Source organism: Pleurodeles waltl, chromosome 7 (genome assembly GCF_031143425.1).
Source record: "Pleurodeles waltl isolate 20211129_DDA chromosome 7, aPleWal1.hap1.20221129, whole genome shotgun sequence".
Classification (NCBI taxonomy): Eukaryota; Metazoa; Chordata; class Amphibia; order Caudata; family Salamandridae; genus Pleurodeles; species Pleurodeles waltl.
Genome location: NC_090446.1, coordinates 622,529,051 through 622,555,487, shown reverse-complemented (window position 1 = coordinate 622,555,487; position 26,437 = coordinate 622,529,051). Strand labels below are relative to the sequence as shown.

Genomic DNA, 26,437 nt, shown 5'->3' with positions numbered 1-26,437 from the left:
TGTTTCTCACTCTGGCAAGGAAAATACTGCTAATTCCAAAGGACTACTGGGCTATATTCCCATGGTTACAGACATAATTGACTGTGGGGAGAAAGATAAGAGACTATGTATGTGCAGGCTCTAAAGTCCAAAACAGTCCTGTGGTAGCCTTGCTCAAAGCAGAGCACCATTTTTAAGGGGCGTATAGTCCACTTAGATCTACCCTCACAATTAACACAAACCTGCCGCCCACATCACTTAGACACAACTATAATGTACTCCTTCAAAACAGTATACATGAGGAGTGCAAAAAAACCTTAGTTAGTAGAGACTGAGAAGGCTGCCCAGAGGTACAAGGACACAGGCCTGTGTCCTTTAACTATAGATTGCATCGACCACACTCAGCCTCTCCTGATCTGGGTTAAAGGGACAATAGTCACTCTCAAAAAGACATGTACATTTTGGGTGTCCCTTCCAAATCTAAAATCCACTCTGTCTCACAACCTTACAACTGAAGCCCCGTCAGTGGTGATGTGAGCTTGCCAGATTCACTAAATGAAAACAGGAAACGGAGACATCCAGAATTGTAAAAGGACATGGCAGCACATCTTCCTAAATCCATGCCGAAGACTTTTGGCCAAAAAAATATGTATTGGTAATCACCAGAATTCACCAACAAACTGAAATTTCTTACTTGGTAATTCATCATGGCAGCGAAACAGGTAAAAATGTGGAGATTCACAGAGGAAAGGAATAGATACTTATGGTGAGCAAAACACAGGAGTACTCTTAGAATGATGCAAGTGCCACATGGGGGCAACCAGAACCCTGGTGAGGAGTGGGAAGATGAAGTGAATATGAAATGTGAGAACTCAGGGCCTCAATGAGGTCCAGGCAGACTGAGATGATACAAAATATGGGCACGAGTAAACAAAGAGGTCCTAGGAGACCCAGAACTAGGACATGCAGACCATGCAACCCTGTTAATTTTTCTGGACAAGACAATGCTAGGAAAAACAAATTAATGAAGAGAAGTAAATAACTCTTAAGCTATCAGTTAAAATAGCACCTTCTCTCTTGGCCGACATTCCCGATAACTATGAAAATCAAAGGTCAATTCACATTTGAAGGCTTTTTAGTAGGCACGCCATATATGGACTGCTGAAACACAATCTTGAAGACAGGTTTCATTTGGACATCAGAAAAGGATCTATAGCAAAAATGCTTAGAGAGCTTGTAAAAGCAAAGCACAACAAAACCAGAGATATTTAAACTTAGTACATCCCTTATATTATATACGTAGAAACCAAGAAAAAAATGTAATTTCCTCTTAATAACTTTCCTTTCTGTATTCTTTTCTCAGTTCGCATAATTATTTCTGTATGTGTTTCTCTTTAATGCCAAATCTCCTCTACCTACTCGGAATGATCAAATTGCCAACAAAAACAAAAAAAGTAGTCTATGCGAACATTTCTCCCTTTAGCCAAACAATATTCCCTGAGTTTCTCTCAAAACCCCAAAAGAAACACTTTCCAGTCAATTTAGATCTGTGGCTTCTCTCTTTCTCCCTCTCCGACCACAATTCGTTGCTGTACGTTTTGCACAATTAATTTTTTCTTTCGTACTTCAAATGTATTGCTTTTAGAAACTTCTGTTCATATAGCTTTAATGAATTCTCTGTTTCACAGACGTTTCCTACCATCCCCAGTCCCTTCTCTGGGCCACTTATCTGTCCACGATCTCTCCTTGAGTTGGGAGTGAGGGCATTGTAATGTGGGGCCCTAGGCCCTCATGCTGGTAAGTAAGGGGACGCAGACACGGTGGTAGGGTGGTATTAAACTGGCCTAAGGCACGTGCGCCCACCCCTTTTATTGGCAGGGTCACCTGACTGGTAACGCCTGTGTTGGGTGGGTGTGTGTTACATATGTAAGACCAGCCCTCAGCAGAGTGGCTGGCAGAAAGACTAGAATGAGTCCAGCTGGACTCTACATCCCTCCCAAACTTTATTGAGGAACCAAACAAAAGTCCAACCTGTAAAAGAAACAATAACAAAGCACCACAATCAGTCTCTCGGGCAGACTGCAGAATTGCAGTGGACATGGTGCAGTTGGGAGCACCCGGACACCTCCGCACGAGTCCATAATTCAACCAGGTACAGCTGGGCACGAACACTGTGTGGATGAAGTCCAGATACTTCAGTTGCTTGTCCACAACCTCACAGTTCGCTGGATATCGTTGATCGGGTCCTGTCTGGGCTCATGTGGTCAAAGTCTATTTACAGTTTCTGATGCGGGTGCATCTGGAGCAGTGGGGAGTCCACTGTACACAGTTCTGGACGGCATTCTGACTCTGGAGATTGTCTACCTCCTAAGACTGCAGATGACGTGACGGCCTGGGGCGCCTGGAAGTCCAGCGGCAGAGCAGCGGCAGTCTTCCCTCTCGTGCCAGACCTCCATCAAGCAGGAGTCTCCTCGAGGCCCTTCCGCGGGCTTCCACAGGACTGTGTGGGCTGTGCTTGCCTATCTCAGGCCCAGCAAAGACGTCTCAGAGGAACAGCCTACAGGACCACATCCTAGTCTCGCATGGAGCCACAAGGGTTGTTGATGCAGGACCCGCTTGCTCGAGCCATCTGGATTCAGGTGCTCTGGCCACGGTGCAAAGTCTTCAGGTGACCAGTCTCTCGATATGAGACCTCCGTGCTTCCAGATGCCTGACGTGGAGCTGTCTCAGATGCATTCTCTCTCAGCGATATTCCCCTCTCACAGGAATTTGTTGGAGGCCCTTGTCCCTGGATTGCGGCAGGACTGCGTGGGCTGTGCGGGCCAACGTTGGCCACGCTAAAGGAGTCTCTCTGAACTCTCAACAGGGCCACGTCCTAGTCTTGTGCAACCCCAAGGGTTGGTGGTCCAAATGATCTGGTCTGCTCTCACTAGCAGGCGTCCGGTTCACGGAGCTCATGGCAGGTGTTCAGATGATAAGTTTCTACGTTGCCAGACATGCCTTGCCAGCGTCGGTTCTTGTTGCTGACTGTTTCCACTCAGGTGGTGCTGTGCTCCTCCTTCGATGATTGGGTGATGCACCTCATCATGATGATGATGTTTTTTCATCCTTTTGCAGATCAAACAGGTGGCGGCGGCTTTGTCAGCGGAAGGACCAATTGATGGACATAGTGGCCACGGCGGGTCTTGTGTGGCCTATGCAGTCGGCGTCAGGGATGCCATCCCAGCCAAGCAGCCGGTGACAGGTGACAGGACGGTCGTACTGGGAAGCGTGGGGGACCACCCGCATCGCTGTCTTCAGTGACGTCTGCTCACCCCGGTGACTGTCTTGTACTGATGGGTACCTCCTCATCTGCTCGCACGAATCCTCAGTTGTGTCACTCTACTTCCTTCCACTTTCACACCTGCAAGGGAGTTGATCTGTGGTGTGACTGGTCTGTCACACTCCTCTCCTCATTTCTTGTTGGCATCATGCCACTCTCTCTTCTCCTTGGTGTGGCGTCGTGCCACAGGTCACATGTTGCGGCACATGGACCTTGCGCTGCACCTCTGATGGTACATCTTCCTCTTTGTCCTCGACGTGGCGTCGTGCCACAGGTCTCATGCTGCTTCACAAGGACCTATCACTGCACCTTCGCTGGTGCATCTTCCTCTTCGTCCTCGATGTGGCATTGTGCCCCAGGTCGCATGCTGCGTCACATGGACCTATCACTGCACCTCCTCTGGTGCATCTTACTCGGTCGCAGCCTCTCACAGGCTGAGTCCTGCGGGTAGGACATGATCTGCTCTTCATGCAGACCTCTCCCGGTCTGGTCCGTTCCCGGATCCTCTTGGTGGACCTCTCTCTAGCAGGAGGGTCCCCGCTCTCTTCCTCCTTCTCTTCACTCGAGGGCGCCATTCTTGCGCCTCGAGGCTGCGCTGTTACGGCGCTCACTCCTGCCATCTGCTCTGGCAGGGTCGGTCAGTTCAGATGACCTGCTCAGTGATGGGCCAACAGTGGCCATTTTCCGTCGCTGTGCGGCCAGCTGACATGGCCTCTTGTCCTGTGCGTTACGTCACGCTCTCGGGTACTCTCTCCATCTTCACTTTTACCCATGTCGTCACATTCCCTGGCGCAGCTCTCTGTGCACGCTGCACACGTGTCAAGTCTTTTTTTTTTTCTGGGCGTCCTGTGGCAACGCCTGGCATGTCCCTTTCTTGTCCTGCGGTGATGTCCATCACTGCTGGGGCATGTGGCGTTCTCTCGTCGGTGGCAGAGGACGGCCGCCAGGGGCTGTGCAGACCATGCGCGCTCTCTTCGGACCTCACGTGGCACTTGCGTCCGTTTCTCACTGTTGCAGCTTGGCTGGGACAGCTGCAGTCTTCTCCTTCCCTATTGCAGCGTCGCCCGCGTCGCTTTCTTCTTCCTCGCTATTTCCATCTTCTGCGCCGTTTCTGTCCACGGGCGCACTCTTGGTGTGTAGCAGTCATTTTCTGAAGGTGCTGGTGTAAACTTGCCTTCTTCCAAGCTTGTTTTCCTTTTAAAACAGAAATAGGGTGCAATACCAACTCTGGCCACTGGATGCCAGTAGTGCACTTTTTTTCTAGCTTCCAAGACAGTCTTTCCTGTTACCAGCCTCGTTTATTTCAACAGATGCCGGTGAGGAGGGCATGCTGCCGGGAGGACTCCGTCATGCTGGTGGGGGCTGCAGGTAAGTTCAATTTTATTTATCTTCTCCCTTTTCTCTCCGTGTTTTTTTTCCTTTCTTTCCAATTTTTTTTTTCAACCTGCACAGCCTCGTTTGAAGAGGCGTGCAGATGGCACCAATGTCATTGAGGGGGGCGTGGGGGCTCCGGGCAGTTTTTTTTTTCCTATCTAGGTGCGTGTGAGCACCTCACTTTTGTTTGTTGGAGGTGGGGGCGGCCCTTGGCAGTTTTCATGTACTTGGTGCGTGCCTGCACCATGTCATTTCAAATTAGTTTGGTGCGTGTCTGCACCTATTTCAGGCTGTATTCGGTGCGTGTCTGCACCGAGCATTTCACTTTACTTTTGGTGCGTCTGCACCACTTTAACCACACTTTGGCAACTCCTCCTCACAGCGCAGGGTGCGCGACAGCGCCACTTTAAAAGGAAAAGGGGGAAACGGCCCCCGGTCGTTTTCTTCACTCTTGGTGCCCAATCGCACCATGTTTTTCACGTGCGCGGCCGCAGCAGCATGGGACACGCTGCGGACCGCGTTCTTTTTTTTCTTGGGGGCTACCCGCACTGGCCAGATTTTGGCATTTTCTTTTGTTTTCTCACGGCGCGCGACAGCGCCATTTCCCCCACATACCTCGCGGACCCAGCAGCTTTCTCTCACGCTGCGGGCCGCGCTGCGTCCGACTTTTGGGGGGCGGGGGCGGCCTCAGGGCATTTTGTTTTCTTGGGCTGGGGAAAACAGCCCAGCGCGCTTCGTAGCGCTTTATTTTCGGCGCCCGCAGCCGTTTTGGCAGTGCTGCGGGACGCGGTGATCAGCAGCACTCACCCCCTTTTTCCTATGGATGGGACTGGGGCTGCGACGGCCTCGCTTCTCTCTTTCCTCCCTGAGTTGAGTCCATGTCTGCGACCACGTGGGGTTTCAGATCCCACTCGTCGCCAATGTAATGTGGGGCCCTAGGCCCTCAGGCTGGTAAGTAAGGGGACGTAGACACGGTGGTAGGGTGGTATTAAACTAGCCTCAGGCACGTGCGCCCACCCCTTTTATTGGCAGGGTCACCTGACTGGTGACGCCTGTGTTTGGTGGGTGTGTGTTACATATGTAAGACCAGCCCTCAGCAGAGTGGCTGGCAGAAAGACTAGAATGAGTCCAGCTGGACTCTACAGGCATGTAGCCCCCTTCTAGTGTAGTCATGGCGACACCAGTCTTCCCTCTCCTCTGCGTCTGTTTCTTTCTCGTTTCTATTCCTGCCTCGTCAGTGTCCTTTGTGGGCAAGGCATCTCATCCTTTGCCTTCAGGTGTCCCCAACACGTTCAGCGCCTTCTAGTGCTCTGTGTCTGGACTTACTTTCATTTCAAATACTCTACGGCATCCTCCTGCTATCCATAAAGTCCTGCCCTGTGTTCACACACCTCCTAAACTCTTAACCCTTCCTGCATTCTCTACTTTCCCTCTCATTCCTGTTATGTCTTCACACCCGTTTTCTGTAGTCCGTCCTCTCTATGCATTACCCAATCGGTCAGTCTCCTTCCTTTTTCTGTTCCTTTTGTTTTTGTCTCATCCGGCACTCTGGTTGTTACTAGCATCCGGTTTTTTCAGGGGGTGAAGCTTTATAAATTACTATCTAAATCCCCCAGAATGCATCCCAAAAAGTGGCACACTAGTGGACGTAGTTAACATTTCTCCTCATGTCTATCCATTGGATATTTTGTCCTTGTTCTTTGCCAGGTGGGGTACTGCAACATAGAGGCCATCAAAATGTTTCAGCCTCGTCCATTTATTTTATATGGCCTTTATCAGAACAAAAAGTACTTACGTTTTTTGCCAGCATCAATGACTCATTATACAGAAGTATACGTTGCATGGATACAAGCAGTGCAAATATTGCTTAAAGTGTGTGTGGTGCCACATCACTGACTGATATCAATTGTCCAGTTTTAGAATCAGAATTTTTGGCTGTCATTTTTCTACTAAAAGCAAGGACATTCACACATTTATAATTATTGGCAACATTTTGCTTTCGGCTTTATGAAAGGTATGATTGGGCTGTATAGGTGCAGGGAAACATTATGAGAGGTAGAAGTTCAGACTTACATCAGAATCCTGTAAGGCAAGACAATAAAAAATTAAACGTTAGTCAGGTACAGTGCAATGACTTCTATGCCTCAAGACTCAGTAAGAATGCTTTAACCCCACAGTCCCCACCACCTGCTGGTTTTGTAATATTTCTACTTCAGACCTCAAACATATGTTATTTGAATGTCCCTTCATGCATCAATTTTGGTTACAAGTCTGGAAACATAAACAATTTCTTCACTTACACTATTTTTCTTGGAAGTATTTCAGAGGATTAATCTTCTCATTCAGATACTGTTCCTGTTCTAGATTTACTTATAGCAGCTGCATTTCAGCTGATTACTTAAGGATGACAAAACTATTCTATTGTATAATTTCAAGCTTGGTGGTTTGGTATCTGGTACAGTCACAGACTTGACAGAGCATAGGTCACTCCAATTGCTCTTGAAATCAAAAAGTATTTATTTTGTTACCGGTAACAAACTTCATGGATTCCTCTGCTAAGACTGACTGCCTGCATAACCCTAGGTCTGACGAGGTTTCTAAACCTCCATGACTCTTTACTGTGAATATGAATATTTGATATAATCTGTTGATTTTTTTTTGTCACACTTTACTGCTTAGATTTCTTAGCAATGATATTATATCTTTGTAACTTTGTTCTAGTAGGATTTAATGATGTCACTTTTCTCTCTTTTTCTTCCTTCCTTTTTCTTTCTCTACTCTATAATTATTTTCTAGAAATTAATTTGATCCTTAATACTTCAAATATCGTAATGTATTTATTTGCTTACATATTATCTGTTATGCTAATTCAAACATTAAATAAACTTTACATTTTAAACAAAAAAATAATGCATTGTTCAAAAATGGGAAAAGAGGAATGAGGAATGGCTGCATTTACAGTATCTGAAAATTGCTTCTACACAGTTATGTAAGAACAAAGCTAGATAGCAACATTTCCCAGCCACTACAACAATTTTCTGTATATATTTACAAGCATATTTTAGCTCTCGTGTTCAATTATCAAGATGTGAAATTAATTATGAGGATGGCAGTTTCTAGACTTTCTCTAATAACATGGAAAGTGACAATTGTTAGGTTGTGCATTTCTACTGCCCCCAAAGAGGTTCTCCGGCCCTAACAGAAAAGTGTGCCACCCAACTGATACTGTAACCACTTTTCAGTTGTCGTTGAAATAGTAGACAGAAGCAAACCTGACCACAAACTGAGAAATAAATCTTCTCTATGGTGGTTTAAATTAATTAATTCATGTACTTAAAGTTGCAAATTCATGCTAAAATATCTTGTGGCGCAGTCATTACCCACATGTTCCTTGTGGCCATACTATTTATATGCATTACTGCACACGTTTACAATAAGATGAACGTGGCTGGGAGGTAACTACATTTTTGATGCCGAATTAGTGTTACAGTTTTGCACAGTAACATGGAGACACAACACAGGGCTACAATGCCACCTTAGGAATTCCTTTGAAAGCTATACACTTAATGGACTTTAAAGGAATGTAACTCCACAAATTCGGCTTAGATTACTCATATCAACGATGGTCCAAGTTCACAAAGGTAAACTAAGACCAGAAGTCTAAGTTTAGACCAAAAGTTTAAGTTTAGACCTAAAGTCTAACTTTACTAGTAGTAAAGTTACACTTTTGGTCTAACTTTAGACTTTTGGTCTAAGTTTAGACCAAAAGTCTAAACTTAGACCAAAAATCTAACTTTATTATGAGTAAAGTGAGACTTTAGGTCTAAACTTAGACTTTTGGTCTAAGTTTACCTTTGTGAATCGGGGCTGTAATGTATTACAGGCAACTCTCATGAATGCATGTTCATTTTTGATTCCTCATTAATTTCCCTGGGACAAATAAATTCTAATTTAAATGCCCACATCAACTATTTGGACCTGATTTAGAGTTTGGTGGACAAGTTACTCTTTCACAATTGTGACGGATATCCCATCCACCACAATTCAGTTTCCACGGGATGTGATGAAATCATAATACAGCAGGCAGCATATCCCTCACAATTGGGATGGAGTAACCTAATCTGCCAAACTCTGAGGGCCTGATTTGTAACTTGGCGGACAGGTTACTCCATCACAATGGCGATGGATGTCCTGTCTGCCAATATCTAAATCCCATTGGATATAATGGGATTTAGATTTCGGCAGATGTGACATTTGCCACCGTTGTGACGGAGGAACTCATGCACCAAGTTCTAAATTAGGCCCTAAATCAGGCTCTTTCTCCCTTAGGATGTGCTTTTTGTCAACCTCTGTTGTATCTGGAAACCAGGGGATTAATTGTATTATTTTTTACAGCTGGCTGTTTTTCCTCAATGGCATACGCAGAAATATTGGAAGTGGCATTTGCAAAGCAAATGTTGCCTTTAGATCATATCCACCCAGAGAGTCGAATGTTTAATGGGCACAACATGCACCACTAGTTCAATAACTTTGCTAAATGTTTGACTAAGTTGTGTACAGGAAATTGCAAGGACTTTTTAACATTCATTAATGATTCTTCTTACTAGATAACCAACATTCCCTACATAGAAATTACTTTTAGTGACATTTTAGGATCCGATAATGATGAGCTTTGATAATTGTGCAACTATTACACGTATTGCTCACCTCAATAAACACTGGGAATGATAGGTGGCTGTAGTCAGCTGCTACTGGAGAAAACAGTGTGACCACACCCTCTGACCTTGTCTCCTACATTGCTAACCCACTGGCTTTTGCTTAGGCAATGGCATGCAGGCTCCTCACACAAGGCATGGCTTATCGCCAGACCTTGTACCCAGTCTGCATTCCCTCAGAGACCTCTAGGCGCAGGGCGTGGCTTGTGTAACGTCCTGTTATCATTACCCATGTACCCAGAGTCCACTGTTCATTACTTCTGGCCATACTCTACGTGTAGTGGGCAGATGGAAACCAGGCCCTCTGCCTAGTGCCTCAGATCCTCTGCCCATTTTTGCAAGGTGAGCTGCTATCACTAGTCGGGCACTAATCATAGCGCTAAACGCCTCAACGAGAACAAAGGAGTAACTGGGTTGATTACAGCACTGTTGCAAATACTGGCCAAATGGCACAAAATAAAAGTAATTGTGAATACTAGCAAATAATACAGAGCGCTATTCGTATTCAAACGTACATATATAAAAGAGCATGTTGTGCTACAGATTTTTTTCTTCAAAATTAGAAAAACGCATTAGGGATTTCATATTTCTGATCTCAGAAAGTGTGAGTGTAATACTTAAAAAAGCTTGTCCTCTTTGACTTGGAGGCCGAACTTATAGAGGATAAGCCTGCACCTGTCACGATCCCAAGCACTGCCTTAAATTCAACTCTTTGTAGCTGGTGTCGATTCTTTAGATATAAGAGTATATGAATCTGCAACAGCAGCTATGAAAAAACAGCTATTTAAGGCATTGTAAGAAAGCAAGCTCATGAGAATTTTTGCACCTTAAATGCTTATTTCTGCAGGGTGTTGGTTCTGAATATCAAGGAAGGAAAACTAAGTGGTCACAACATTATGTATGGAATACTGAAACCCAGAATATTAATAGTTAAGTATGTGTGGATTTTCTATTCCTGGCTCAATATACATGTACCTTGATCATAGACATATCTTTCGGGTGCATGGACGTGAAGTTGAGAATACTAAAGCTAAACCTCACTCTGTGCACTTAACCTGCTCGATGTTTTGGGTTTCTATATTTTGGTCATGATGTTATGACCATTCAACATTCCTGCTTCAATATTCCAGGTCTGCAGTATTTCCTGTTTAGGAAGTCAAACGGTGCAAAGCATGCTCTACGCATAAGTGACACAATGGATTTAACATGGCACACAATCAAGCACAAAGCATCATGTTACAATGGACTCAGATTTCTTTTAGCGCTAAATCAGCCCCTAAACCCATGTGGCTTTTACAGATTAAAGGTCAGTTCAACATCGTCTGTAGTGTGCACAGCCTGTTCTCTAGTCAGCTCACTCACCCAGGTGTTAATGTTGAGTTAATAAGGCTAGTCCTTCCTTGCACTCCTAGATGAGCTGCGAATGCAGGCTGAAGCCAGTAGCAGCCTCACACAATTCATTGTGTCAACATTCTGAAGCCCTACTCTCAGCTCACACAGCAAGGTGTCTCTGTAGTTCATTAAAAAAAAAAAAAAATCTTTATTGGTTTTCACAACTTTATGAAAATTGGCATTGCCAATGTACGTACAGAATCACTCATCATATAGGTCTATAATACTCGCCCATTTAGCAAAGCTTCTTCTCCCATGTTCAATTCGTACACATGGGTGGTATGACGGAAATGCATGTGCCAACCACGCATGCCTGAACAATGTGGTTGGAACAACGACTGTGTTGTTACCACGCATGCCTTTACCATGCATGCCTTAACAATGATTTTTCATTGTAAAGGCATACCTAGTAAAGGCATGTGTGGAACGACATGAGTGGTTGTAGCATGCCACACCCCCGCCCTAAAAACAACTACCCTGAAAAAAACCCACCCTAAAAACATTACCCGACCACCCCACCCTCGCCCCTAAAAACAAAAGTACCCCAACACCATCCACCCACCCTGAGCCCTAAAACCTTCCCTGACCCCCATCTGCCCTAATAACAACCACCCCCCACTTGCCCTAAAATCAAAACTACTCTGACCCCATCCCACTCCTAAAATAAACCTACCTGACCCCACCACCCCTGCCCCTAAAAACAACACTACTTCGACCCCCCACCCTGCCCCTAAAAAAAAAAAAAAAAACGACCCCCTCACTCCCACCTGTAAAAACAAAACTACCCCAATCCTCCACTCCTGCAAACAAAACGACCCCAACCCCCCCAATACCACCCTTAAAAAGAAAACTACCCCAATACCCCACCCACCCTGAGCCCTAAAACCTTCAACGACCCCCCACCCCAAAAACAACAGACCCTGATCCCCAAAAATAAAACTACCCCAACCCTGCCCCTGACAAAACTACACCGCCCCCCCACCCCACACCAAAAAACAAAATTACCCCAGCCCCTACCCCAAGAAACAAAACTACCCTGACCTCCCACAGACCATAAATACAAAACTACCACACCCCACCCTAAAAACCAAACTATCCCAACTCCCACTCATAAAAACAACCACCCCAATACCCCCACCCACCCTGAGCCCTAAATCCTACTGTGACCCCACCCCCAAAAATAAAACTACGTCACCCCATAAAAACAAAATTACCCCGAACACCCTCACCCCGCCCTAAAAAACAAACTACCCGATCCCCCATGCCACCTCTAAAAACTTATCAGCAAGCACTTTTAAATCGCACGTTTCTAAGTTAATGCTAACAAAGCGCGCCCCTGAGGTTAGCGTCCCCCAATTCAGGTCAGCACCTGTGCGCCCGCTCGCACTACCCAAAAGCCAGCCCTGCCAATGTGTTACAATTCCCCTTGCTGTTGGATTCTCTGCTCATTTTCTACTGCAAGTACAGTTCTGCCTCACCTCCAGCTCCTGCTCTTGCCCCTTTCCAGTTTTTGCTTTGTCCCAGTTATTACTATTCATTTTCTCTGGCTATGATCCTGCCCTACATGATGGAGAACCAGTTCTGCTAGCACTAACAACAGTTGGTGATAAACTGGCCATTATTTTACTCTGACACATTCCCAGTAGGTTGCAGGCAAAGGGGCTGATTTCAGAGCAGAAATGGCATCTTTGATCAAAGTATGCATCAAAATCTTCAGTCTAGTTATATTTTCCTGTAGTGTAATGCATGTTCGACAAATTTGGCCAGGGCTGATTTTGGTTGCCAGTCCAACAGTAGCTCAAATTTGCTCCAGGACTGCCACCTCCAGTTTTACTCCAGTTCTGGCCTTACTCCAGCTGTGCATGAGTCCTGCCAAGTCCAGATTCTGCTGTGTGTCAGCCCTGGTTTCAATCCAGCTGTGCTCCAGGCCTGCCAGCTCCACCTACACTACTTTCCTCATCTTACTCCTGGTCTGCTTCATGCCTACTAGGTTATACTCCAGCTGTGCTTTAATACTTGTATCTGTTCAGGTCTGCTCCAGGCCTGCTAGCTCCAGCTTATGTCCAGTCCTGGTCTTACTTCAGGTCTGCTGCAGGATTGGTAGCTCCAGCCCTGGTGTTGCCTGTTAGACCTGCCAGCCTTAGGGTGGTATTCCCCTAAACCTTTTGCCTGCTTTCCTCCCATTTTTGCTGGATTTCGTTTGTGTTGTCCCTAGGACTCTGTGCACTTTACCACTGCAAAGCAGTGCTGAAGGGCTTGTGCCCCTAAACATGGTTTGATTGGAATATACCTAATTGCCATATTTAATTTGCTTCTAAGTCTCTTGTGGAGTGTATACCATATACCCAGGGCCTGTAAATTAAATTATACCAGAGAGACTACAGCATGTATTGCGCCACCCACTAAAGTAGCCCTCTAAAATATGGCCCACGTTTGTTATTACAGCCTGAATGCAGTGTCACACTGTCACATGGCCATGGCATTTAAACTCTTCTTGGCATGCATTAAAATCTCCTTTTATTACATGCAAGTCACCCCTATGGTAGGCCCTGGATAGCCCATAGGGCAGGGTGCTGAGTAGTTAAAAGACCGGGCATGTACTTTCAAGTTGTAGATGTCCTGGTAGAAAATCTCCTAAATTTATTCTTCACTACTGTAAGGCAACAACCCCCCCATAGAATAACATTTGAGATTCCTTATTACATGTAATAGGTTGTAATTCCTAATTGGGACAGGTAGTTATGACATGTTTGGCACCAATGAATTTGTAATGATAAGCCAACTTTAATGGTAAAGTTGGATTTTTCATTAACATTTTGAAAATGAATCTTTTAGAAAGTTGGCATTTTTCTTCCTTAGCCCTTTCTGCCTGTAGTCTGTTTTGGGTCACATGACTGGCAAAGCTGACAGACTTTGTGAAGTTTTCCCAGAGACTCACAAAGTAAAGGGATTAGGTGTGCCTCAATGGTCCATCTGCTGACAGGATGGGGGTGAAACTAAGCATAGCCCCACGTACACCTGACTAGCCTAAGTTTGCCTTCACACAAAGGGCCTACCAACCCTGTATTTTTACTGCAGTTAACAGGAAGCCAGAGCAGGGCAGTCAGGAAATCCCATGCACTTCAAATAACCTTTCCAGAATCTTCTAAAACATTCCAAAATAAGGACATCAGAGTATAAAAATAGAACCCTCAGACCCACTCTTCAGTTCACTACTGGACCTGTGAAAGGACTCTCAGAGGACTTCCTGGTGCAGTGACCTGCTGTGCGTGTTGGAAAACTTTCAACACTCTGTTCATCATTTTACTTTGTGGTGTTGCTATGTGCGTCCTAAGGTACTAGGGTATGCCCATATGTTGGTCCCATGCTTGCAGCGCCACTAGATTCAAGCTAGCCTGGCTGATGAGGGGTAAAACCCCTTAACCGTTCCCAGGAGACCTGGGTAGACTGAGCGGCGTGGCATTACGCGGAACTCGTCAAAGTGGCAAAAAAAAAACGCCGTGCTACGCAGACTTTTGCTAGCGGGTGGAGTTCTCCATTGCCTGCTCATTTGATGTCAAACACAACGGGAAGTACATACTTGCGTTCAAGATCATGCACAAATGGCACTACGTGATACGCATGGGTGCGGCCATCTTTTTTTCACTCTGTTAATGGTGCTGGAACTTTCAATTCGACCTCAATGTTTGTAATCCTCCACCCCATACTTGATCCATCCCTATTTTTTTATTTATTGTATTAGTGTAGGAGGCTGGCCTGGATTGTAGCGGGTGCCTATGGTACTTACACCTTATACCAGGTCCAGTTATCCCTTATTAGTGAAGTGTAGGCAGTTTCTGGAAGCCAGGCTCTCTAAAGGTAGCTGTGGATGAGCAGTCAAGCCTTCTCTAGGACTGTAGTCACACAGTACTCACACACATGAAAGAAAATACTCAGTGTGAGAAAAATAAAGGTACTTTATTTTGGTGACACAAAAACCAAAAATACCATAGAGACTATTCTCCCTTAGGAAGTAAGTAATACACCAATTATATACACTAGTATGCAGAAATAGGCATAAAACTGTTAGAAAACAGTGCAATTAGTGAAAATCACAATAGTTAGAAATGGGCCTGGGGAACACAAACCATATACTAAGAAAGTGGAATGTGAAAGTCGGTTTCCCACGTAGGCAAGTGTAGTGTGTAGAGGGTCACTGGGAGTACTAGAAAACACCAAACGTAAGTACTAGAACCCACCCCAGAGCCCAGGAAAGTAGGAGTAAAACGCAGTAACTTCCCCAGAACACACTTAGAAATTAAAAGAAGGATTATGCAAGAATCAGAAGATACTGCAAGACACCAAGAATGGATTCCAGGATCCAAGGACCTGTGGAAGAAGGGGACCATGTCCAGGAAGCACAGAAGGGTCCAGGCACAACAGGAACCCCTGCTAACACGGATGAAGGTGCAAAAGAAGAACCACAGGTGAAGAAGAACAGTCAGTACTGCACCCAAGAAGATGGAATCGGGTTCCTGGTTGGTGCAAGTGATGCCCCACACCAGATGGAGGATTGCAGTCTGATTTCCATCACTGGAGTCTGCCAACAAGCCTTGGCACATGCAAAGCTCGCGGTTAGTGGGAAATGGCGCTGACCGGGACCTGAAAACATCAGGTGAACTCTACCCAGGAGGGGGAGTCAAAGGGGCTCTCAGCAGCTAAGAAAACCCACAGAAAACCAGGCAGCGTGCACAGGAGTCCCAAAGCATGGAGGCAATGAAGGTGCAAAAGAGGCCCATGCAGCACAACGCCAAAGGCTCCTGCGTCGCCGGACAACCACTCAGAAAGCTGTGCATTGCAGGATAGAGAGCTGGGGGCCAGAGCTGCATGGTGCGTGAAGAACTTCATGGAAGAATGGCAACAAGCCTTGGCAACTGAAAAACAGGTGGTGCACAGGGGTACTGTCTTGCGTGGGAAAGCAAGCTCTTACCTCCACCAAAGTTAGACAGTAGTACGTCAGCACCATCGGGACAACTTCAGTCCAACACCCGTGATGCAGGACCCACACAGCTCAGTAGGAGAGGTGATTCATGTACCCAGTCGTCATTATAGTAGGTGCCTGCTGAAGCAGGGGAGTGTCTCGTTCACTCCAAGGGAGATTCCTTTACTCTTCTGGTGCTGGCTGAAGATGGACTGTCCTCAGAGGATGCACAACCACGAAACAGTTGCAGTTGCTGGCAGGAGCTGAAGATACAACGTTGCAGAAGGCGTCTTGCTTCTTTGTTGCGGTTTGTAGGGTTCTTGGAGGGTCCAGATGCAGTTTCTTTGGTGAGAAGTTGAATTGGAGGATGCAGGGGATTCCTGCTGGAGTCTTGCAATCTGAATCTGAAGAACCACCCAAAGTATAGACCCTGTATAGCCCTGAAAGGGGAATTGGTCAGCTAACCAGGAAAGCACCTATCAGGGGAGGGCTCTGATGTCACCTTCTGGCACTGGCAACTCAGAAGCTCCCAGAGTTCCCTGCCATCCTTAAATTCAAGATGACAAAACTCAGGGGCCCTCTGTAGGAGCTCTGAGAACCACCCTTGGGTTAGTGATGGACAGGGGAGTGGTTACTCCTCTTTCCCTTGTCCAGTTTCACGCCAGAGCAGGGACTGGGGGTCCCTGAACTGATGTAGAATGGATTATGCAAGGAGGGCACCAAATATGACCATCAAAGCATTTCCAGTGCTTGGGGAGGCTACCCCTGCCAAGTCTGTAACACCTATTTCCAAAGGGAGAGGGTGTAACACCCCTCTCCGAAAGGAAATCCTTTGTTCTGCCTTCCTGGGCTTGAGCTTCAGGAATGCAGAAACCTGTCTGTGAGGTGGCAGCAGCTAGGGCTCCTTGGAAAAACTCAGAAGACTGAAATGGCAATACTGGGGGTCCTCTAAGGAGGCCCAGAGTGCATGGAATCATACAACCAATGCCTGCAAAGGTATTGGGATATGATTCCAACTTGTTTAATTACAAACATGCCTATGTTCGGAGTTCCCATTATGTAGTTGGACGTAGGTACTGACCTATGTCCAGTACAAGCGTAAAATGTCTGAGAAAATGGTCCTGGAGGTCATGGGGGGACTGCACCTCTGATAGTTAGGATGTGCCCTCACACACAGGTAATTTGCACCCTGCCCTGAGGGCTGGAGGGCCTTCTATAGGGGTGTGAGAAAGTAGCCTCTTTCTAGCTTTGTTACCCCCACTTTTGGCCTGTTTGTGAGTATATGTCACGGTGTTTTCACTGTCTCACTGGGATCCTGCTAGCCAGGGCCCAGTGCTCTTACTGAAAACCCTATGTTGTCAGTGTGTTTGCTATGTGTCACTGGGATCCTGCTAGCCAGTACCCAAGTGCTCATACGTTTGTGGCCTATATGTGTTCCCTGTGTGGTGCCTACCTGTCTCACTGAGGCTCTGCTAACCAGAAACCTCAGTGGTTGTGCTCTCTCTGCTTTCCAAATTTGTCACTACAGGCTAGTGACTAAATTTATCAATCAATTCACATTGGCATAGTGGTACACCCATAAAATTCCCTTGTATATGGTACTGAGGTACCCAGGGTATTGGGGTACCAGGAGATCCCTATGGGCTGCAGCATTTATTTTGCCACCCATAGGGAGCTCTGACAATTCTTACACAGGCCTGCCACTGCAGCCTGCGTGAAATAACGTCCACGTTATTTCACAGCCATTTACCACTGCACATAAGTAACTTATAAGTCACCTATTTGTCTAACCTTCACCTGGTGAAGCTTGGGTGCAAAGTTACTTAGTGTTTTTGCACCCTGGCACTAGCCCAGGTGCCCCACATTGTTCAGGGCAAATTCCCCAGACTTTGTGAGTGTGGGGACACCATTACACGGGTGCACTACATATAGGTCACTACCTATATGTAGCGTCACAATGGTAACTCCGAACATGGCTATGTAACATGTCTAAGATCATGGAATGGTCACCCCAATACCATTCTGATATTGGGGGGACAATTCCATGATCCCCCAGGTCTCTAGCACAGAACCCGGGTACTGCCAAACTGCCTTTTCAGGGTCTACACTGCAGGTGCTGCTGCTGCCAACCCCTCAGACAGGTTTCTGCCCCCCTGGGTTCCAGGCAGCCCTGGCCCAGGAAGGCAGAACAAAGGATTTCCTCTGAGAGAGGGTGTGACACCCTCTCCCTTTGGAAATAGGTGTGATGGGCTGGGGACGAGTAGCCTCCCCCAGCCTCTGGAAATGCTTTGATGGGCACAGATGCTGCCCAGCTCTGCATAAGCCAGTCTACACTGGTTCAGGGATCCCCCAGCCCTGCTCTGGCGTGAAACTGGACAAAGGAAAGGGAAGTGACCACTCCCCTGACCTGCACCTCCCAGGGGAGGTGCCCAGAGCTCCTCCAGTGTGCCCCAGACCTCTGCCATCTTGGATTTAGAGGTGCTGGGGGCACACTGGACTGCTCTGAGTGGCCAGTGAGCGCAGGTGACGGCAGAGACTCCTTCTGATAGGCTCTTACCTGTCTTGGTAGCCAATCCTCCTTTGTTGGTAGCCAAACCTCCTTTTCTGGCTATTTAGGGTCTCTGCTTTGGGGAATTCTTCAGATAAGGAATGCAAGAGCTCACCAGAGTTCCTCTGCATCTCCCTCTTCACCTTCTACCAAGGATCGACCGCTGACTGCTCCAGGATGCCTGCAAAACTGCAACAAAGTATCTAGACGACTACCAGCAACATTGTAGCGCCTAATCCTGCCGGCTTTCTCGACTGTTTCCAGGTGGTGCATGCACTGGGGGTAGCCTGCCTTCACCCTGCACCAGAAGCTCTGAAGAAATCTCCTGTGGGTCGACGGAATCTTCCCCCTTCTAGGGCAGGCACCAAAAGACTGCATCACTGGTCCTCTGGGTCCCCTCTCATCCTGATGAGCGTGGTCCTTGGAACTCAGCAACTCTGTCCAAGTGACTCTCACAGTCCAGTGACTCTTCAGTCCAAGTTTGGTGGAGGTAAGTCCTTGCCTCCCCACTCTAGACTGCATTGCTACAAACCGCGTGATTTGCAGCTGCTCTGGCTCCTGTGCACTTTTCCAGGATTTACTTTGTGCACAGTCAAGCTTGGGTCACCGGCACTCAGTCCTGCATTGCACAACCTTCTGAGTTGTCCTCCGGCGTCGTGGACTCCCTTTTGTGACTTCATGTGGACTCCGGTTCACTCTTCTTCCAAGTGCCTGTTCAGGTACTTTTACGGGTGCTGCCTGTTCTGTGTGGGCTCCCTGAGTTTCTGGGTGCCCCCTCTGTCTCTTCCTCCAAGTGGCTCCAAGTTGCGACATCCTGGACCCTCCTGGGCCACAGCAGCACCGAAAAACCTCTACGGCAACCCTTGCAGCTAGCAAGGCTTGTTTGCTGTCTTTCTGCATGGGATCACCTCTATAAGCTTCATCGCGACGTGGGACATCCATCCTCCAAAGGGGAAGTTCCTAGTACTCTTCTTTCTTGCAGAACTCCAAGCTTCTTCCAACAGGTGGCAGCTTCCTTGCATCCTCAGCTGGCATTTCCTGGGCTCCTGCCCACTCTCGACACTGTCGCGACTATTGGACTTGGTCCCCTTGTCTTACAGATACTCAGGTCCGGAAATCCACTGTTGTTGCATTGCTGGTGTTTGTTCTTCCTGCAGAATCCCCCTATCACGACTTCTGTGCTCTCTGGGGTAGTAGGTGTACTTTACTCCTACTTTTCAAGGTCTTGGGGTGGGGTATTTTTCTAACCCTCACTGTTTTCTTACAGTCCCAGCGACCCTCTACAAGCTCACATAGGTTTGGGGTCCATTCATGGTTCGAATTCCACTTTTGGAGTATATGGTTTGTGTTGCCCCTATACCTATGTGTTCCTAATGCCACCTATTGTAATTCTACACTGTTTGCATTACTTTTCTGACTATTACTTACCTGTTTTGGGTTTGTGTACATATATCTTGTATATATATCTTATCCTCATACTGAGGGTACTCTCTGAGATACATTTGGCATATTGTCATAAAAATAAAGTATCCAACATTCATTTTGAAGGGAGAGATCATAAGTACTAGGGTACTGATCAGCAAGATCCCAGTAGACACAGTTAAACACACTTATAAACAGGCCAAACGGGAGGGGGGGTAACCAAGCTAGAAAGAAAGAGGCTACTTTCCTACAATGAGTGTTTCTTTTTGTGTCTCATTAATTTTAGGGTGTTTTTCAATTTGTTTAATGTTTTTATGACTTTTGTATTTTTGTTTATGTTCTCCTTATTTCTTTCCTTTTCCTTCTGTTTCCTTTTCCACCCTACCCATCCAGCACCATGGCAGAGCAGCAGGGCAACAGCAGCCGCCTCCTTTGTCGGTGGTGCCATCGTCAAAGAGTGCAGCCTGGTCCGATCCTCAGTGAGGAGGAGGTGGCAGCACTATTTTTTTATGTGCAGCGACTCCTCCCCTCCATGCTTTCAGCAGGCGTGTGGCCTGGAAGCGGTTACCCCCTTCAGGAGCATCAGTGGCACTGGGCTAGGGTACGCCGGTTCATCAGGGCTGCCACCCATGTCCAGAGCACCACCCAGGAGCTGACACACCACTGGGTGGATATCACGAGAAGGACCTGCTCGGCCTCCAAGGTATGAAGATAACTTTTGTTCTGAATAGCATGCGGCTTCCACTCAGAGATTTAGTTTACATTAAGGTTATTATTTATTATGTGATTCATTTAGAGCTAGGCAGGTGCTCAGTGCTTCATCATTATACTCCTTGGTAGGCACTCGCTTTTGCTGATTATTTAAGAAGCAATTGCAACGCAGACACCTCTGTCCTCCTTTCTCCGTAGTGTATTAGTATATCGGTGAGTTAGCATTCTCTGTGTCTTTATGTAGCTTGTACAGTCCCAAGCAATTTCATAGTGATGCAAGTATGCATGCATAACAAAAACAGAGAGGCTGAGTTGGTCCATCAAGGGGGGTGAGAAACAAGAATGGAATGAATGTAGAATGAAAGAATATTCACTGCAATGCATTAGTTCTAAATGTAGATTTTCTTAAGGAAATTTGATAAAGGGATTTTAGGAGTATAGCCAACTCAACGGTAGTTGATCATACTAGTATACTACCATAGGTGATGCGATTTAAGAACGCATTTGCCTGTTATATGATAATTTAGTGGAGATTAATGGTACCACTAATGTAATTTATTTATCTTCTTTCTAATCTTAGATCAGCACCGAAGGGCAAGAAGAAGGGCACTGAACCAGTGGGTCCAGCAGGAGCTGGGAAGGTGCTATCCACCTGCACCAATGCTGATGGCTCTGCTCACCCCAGTCATTTCGATTATTTAATAGTATTATTATTATTTCCCTAACTTTTACCTATCTCCACTTTTATACTACTTTTAGTTTTGCCTTGTTTACTTTTTTTATACTGGCTCCCTTTTTTCCAACTACTCTATCCATGTTTTTTTTAATTCCTGTTGTCCCTGCATTATCTTTTTTCTGTCTTTCATTTACCATTTTGTATTCCACCCTTTTGTTGCTCTTCAGTGGTTATAGCCACACCAACCACCAGTGGAGCAGCCGGCTTAAGTTCGACCACTGCAGGAACAGATGGAGCAGGGGGAGTTGCTGGGCACTAGTAAGTCACATTGCTTGCTTACTGAAAAGTACTCTTACTCACTAGCTACAAGGGCATTTTCATGATCGGATTCATGAACCCCCTGCATTACAGCTACAGCAGTGGTTGGGTTACTTATGGCCTCTTCTGTCAGAAACTCAGCAAAAGCACACATAATGCATACTAAAAATGATGGCTTGATGGAAACATGAAAGAATGAAAGGTTAAAAGAAAGGATGGGTGAAAAGAGTGAAAGGAAAGGATGAATGAATGGCTGGATGAAAATGGGTACATGGGTAAGTATTGGTATTGGGTAAATGGATGGATGGGTGAAAAGATGATAGAAGGAAAGGGTGAATATTGTTGGTACTGAATGGATGGATAAAGGAATGTGAATTTGGGTAGAAGACTGGAGGAGAGAGTGATGTAACAGTTACGGCTTCGGCAGTACCGCTTGGGTGCCAACGACATTACCATTTCATCCTAAACCAGGCCCATGGGCCACCAACCCACCCCACCAGGGCAGGGGATGGAAGGGGAATCGCTTCCCCTTCCACCCCTGCCCCCCCAGGGACATCTGATGACGCCAGCTCCCGATCACCCGCTGACCTCATCAGAGGCTGTCCCCTCCTTCTCACTAGAAGCTCAGCTTCCAGCTGGATCGGAAGAGAAATGCTTGCATTTCTCTTCCAATCTGGGGAGTAGGGGCGGGCAGAGGGGCCAATCGGGGGGAGGGGGCAGGCAGAGAGGCATCAAAGGAAAGGAAAGTCCTTTCCTTTGATGTCTGTCTGAGCATTTCTGCAGCCCAATCATTAAGCGAGTGGGCTGCAAAAATGCCCACTAGACACCAGGGATTTTCTTTTTTTTGTATTTGGCATGAGGGGAGAGACCCCTTTGGCAAGGGTCACTCCCCAGGGGGGCAAATTGTTTCAGACCATTTCCATCCCTCTTGGGGGCAGATCGGCCTATTTTAATTGGGCTGATCTGCCCCCAAGGGGGCCAGAAACCACTAGGCACCAGGGATATCTTTTTTTATTTTTTTTTTTACAGATGGGGAGCGACATGTTAGGCAAGGGAGCAGTTTTATTTTAGGCCATTTCTCCCCCCCCCCCTTGGGGGCAGATTGGCCTATTTTTCTTAGGCCAATCTGCCCCCAAGAGGAGCTGAAACCACTAGATGCCAGGGATTCTTTTTTCTTGCGGCAATTTCACACAAGGGTCGCTCCCCTGTGGGTCAAATTTATTTTAGGACATTTTTGCCCCCCTTGGGGGCAGAAACCAAGCGGCTCCAGGGATTTTTTTTTTTACTGATGAGGAGCGACCCCTTCGGCAAGGGTCACTCCTCTGGGGGTAAATTTATATTGGGCCATTTCTGCTCCCCTTGGCGGCAGATCAGCATATTTCTAATGAGTCGATTTACCCCCATAGGGGGCAAAAAACACTTAGGCACCAGGGATTGGTGTGTGTGTGTTTTGTTTGTGGGGCACCCCCTTGGGCAAAAGTCAAGCCCCATGGTTGCACATTACTGTTGGTCATTTCTGCCTCCTTGGGGGCAGATCGGCCTATTTTTGTAATGCCCATCTGCCCTCAAGGGGGGCAGAAAGCCCACCCGAGACCAGGGAAGGCTGTTTTTTTTAAGAAAAGAGGGTGGGGGTATGGCAATAACCCCACCCCAAATAAATGGCAACAAAGTTGTTCTGCCCACCGGTGGGCAGATGGAGAAATTACCCCGATCTACTCCCTGGGGGGGCAGAAAGCCTACTAGATGCCAGGGAATTAAAAAAAATAGTGGGGTGGTGGCTACCAACAAGTATGGGCATGGTTATGCCTCCACCTCAACTAAAGGGGGTGACAGTCTTTCAACTCTCCTCCCACACACTAAAAGATCTTATCCCAACAGCAAGCAAGATGACATTTGATTATTTTGGGTTTTGGATTTACATTTGAGCCATGAGAGTTTGTCTAACTCTCAAACCCGTCCCACTTGGAATGGTAAGGGTTGCACTTTTTGGACTTTGGGATGCTGCCATGTAGAAAAATCTACAAGACCTAGACACATCTGAAGATGAAACATCTTGGTGAGTCCAAGGTAGTGTGCTTTACATGCACCCCACACCATTTTCTTACCCACAATGCCCTGCAAATCTCCAACTTTGCTTGAAATCACACATTTTTCCCACATTATTGTGATGGAACCTTCCGGAGTCTGCAGGAATCCACAAAATTCCCATTACCCAGCATTGTCATATCTATACCGATAAAAATTGCACCCCACTTGATGTTTTTTTGTAAGCTGCCCTTTTGGACCCACTTTGGTTCCCCCTCAATTCCGACATATTTTTGGCTCTTCCCTGTCACAGGCACTTGGCCCACCTACACAAGTGAGGTATCATTTTTTATCAGGAGACTCAGGGGAACATTGGGTGGTAGGAAATTTGTGACAGTGCAGTGATCTCACACAGAAATATGGGAAAGATGTTATTTTTTAGCTACATTTGAGGTTTGCTGAGGATTCTGGGTAAGAAAACAATGGGAGTTCCATGTAAGTCACACCTTCCTGGACTCCCTCCATTGTTTAGTTTTCAGATTTGTTTCAGTTTGGCAGGTTTCCCTAGATGGCTGCTGAGTCCAGGACAAAAAATGCAGGTGACCCCCTCAAAACCAGTAGTTTTGTATTTGATAATTTTGATGTGTGTTTTGGGGCATTTCCTGTCGCGGATACTAGGCCTATCCACAGAAGTGAGGTACTATTTTTATTGGGAGATGTAGGGGAATGATGGGTAGACGGAAGTTTGTGGCTCCCCTCAGTTTCCAGAACTTTGCAGCACCGAACTGTGAGGAAAAAGTGTTTTTTTTTCCAAATGTTGAGGTTTGCTAAGGATTCTGGGTATCAGAACCTGGTGAGAGCACCACAAGTTCTCCCACCCTGGGTTCTCCTAGGAGTCTAGTTTTAAAAAATTAACAGGTTTGGTAGATTTTTCTAGGTGCCTGCTGAGCTAGAGACCAAAATCCACAGCTAGGCACTCTCCAAATAACACAGCTCTTTTTTTCACCTCAATGTCAATTTGTTTTATTTTAGCTGTTACTTTCTGTAGGAAAACCTTAAAGGATCTACACAAATGACCCCTTGGTGAATTTAGAATTGTGTCTACTTTTCAGAAATGTTTAGCTGTCTGGGATCCTGCATTGGTTTCACACCCATTTCTGGCACTAACTGGAAGGAGGCTGAAAGCATAAAAAATAGTAAAAATTGTATGTCCCAGTAAAATGCCAAAATTGTGTTGAAAAATGTGCTTTTCTGATTCAAGACTGCCTGTTCCTGAAAGCTGGGAAGATGGTCATTGTAGCATGGCAAACCCTTTGTTGATGCCATTTTCATGGAAAGACCAAAAGCTTTCTTCTGCAGCTCTTTTTTCACATTTTTATTTTAAATAAAACAAAATTTTATCTGTATTTTGGCTAATTTCTTGGTCTCCTCCCGGGGAACCCACAAACTCTGGGTACCTCTAGAATCCTTAGGATGTTGGAAAAAAAGGACGCAAATTTGGCCTGGGTAGTTTATGTGGACCCAAGCCACATAAGCCTTAGCACAACCGCCCCAAATAGCCAAAAAAAGGCTTGGCACAGGAGGGGGAAAGGCCTGGCAGCGAATGGGTTAAATCATGGTGGCTTAGGGTGTATCTAGGGGAAGAATGAAAGGACAATTGAGTAATTGCTTGGATGATTAAAATAGGGAGCTATTCTTCTGTAGATAGATATGTGACGCCCCTCTATTCTTCTATAGCAAAAGCTCTACCTACCCGCTTAATGCATCTGCCTTTCTCTGCAGTAGAGTAAGTCAAGTTTATTTACTTTCCTTACCGCACAGTAAATCAATTTGCTGAAAAGAATTTGTGATGGAGGGGGAGACCAGTGAGTAAACTGGGACCAGTAAGTGCCCAATTTAATTTCAAGTTTGGCATAGGGGGTACTCTGTGACGAACGTGCCATATACAATCTATATAGCCCATTCCTTTCCCTGTAGTGCAGTGCATCATTTCCCCGCTCCATCCACTTACAACAGACAGGATAAAATATATCTGCATTTTATACATGTCATGTGTGATGTTGCTTATATTTATTCATGTGCCTCTTTGGAGTTGGAATAGAAACTAAACTAGGTGAAGGGCATATGGGGAAGAGCAGGGCCATTGTAATTAAAGATAGACAATTGTCAGCTACAGCTGCCTGAGCTGCACACAGTAACAATGTACTTGAAGCGCTGGCTAGCATGCCTCCAATAATTTGGCACAAATTGTACTCCATAGTGCATAATGCCTTACTCATCATAATAAGAGGTAATTCTTTTTTATTTTTCCACTAAATGTGTCTATTTAGTTACTAGAAAGGCCTTTAAAAGAAAAAAAATGACCTGGTCTCCTTCTGCCTTAATTCTTTTCTACCAGACAGTTAGTGCTTCTTATGTGAGGCATGTGTAGGTAAACAAACAAAATATTGGCCCTGTGACTCCCCTAATCATAAATATTAATCACAACAGCAATGTACTATTGTACTACCCACTATCTATCATTTGAAAAAGTGTTTGTTCGGAGCATTGTTTACAATTTGTATTTTGTTATTCTTCTTTTTTCTCGATATATCTACTCCTGCCTGATGACCACCACTAACTAGGCAGGAGACAGAGGCCCATCTCCAGCAGCAGAGGCTGGGAAACATTCAGGCGGAATACCAGCACCTGGTGATCCTAGAGGAGGAAGAGGCCAGAACAGTTGCCTCGGACCCACGCTCCAGCAGAACAGCATGCCAGCCCTCAGCCTCTTGGCCAGTACATCGGCGGCATCGTCCCCTGCAGTCAGATTCCATGACTGCACCTGCTGCTACACCCTCCTGCTCTACCAGGGCATTGTTTCGACACATTCTGCAGCCGATGGACTGAATAGAGAGCCAGCTCACCAGTATTGTGCAGAACATCAACCTGCTCATGACCAATATAGACAGTGCCCTTTTTTAAGCCCTTGTTTTGTTTATTTATTTTTTGTGGG

The 26,437-nt window shown here is 46.1% G+C and overlaps 1 long non-coding RNA gene across 1 annotated transcript; it reads left to right on the top strand.

Moving 5' to 3' along the window:
• Window positions 1–4,464: 4,464 nt before the first annotated feature.
• LOC138304483 (uncharacterized) lies at window positions 4,465–26,437 on the top strand. Its single transcript, XR_011205578.1, has 4 exons — window positions 4,465–4,669; window positions 20,106–20,415; window positions 21,004–21,417; window positions 26,067–26,437. It is a non-coding gene; the product is annotated as an uncharacterized lncRNA (long non-coding RNA).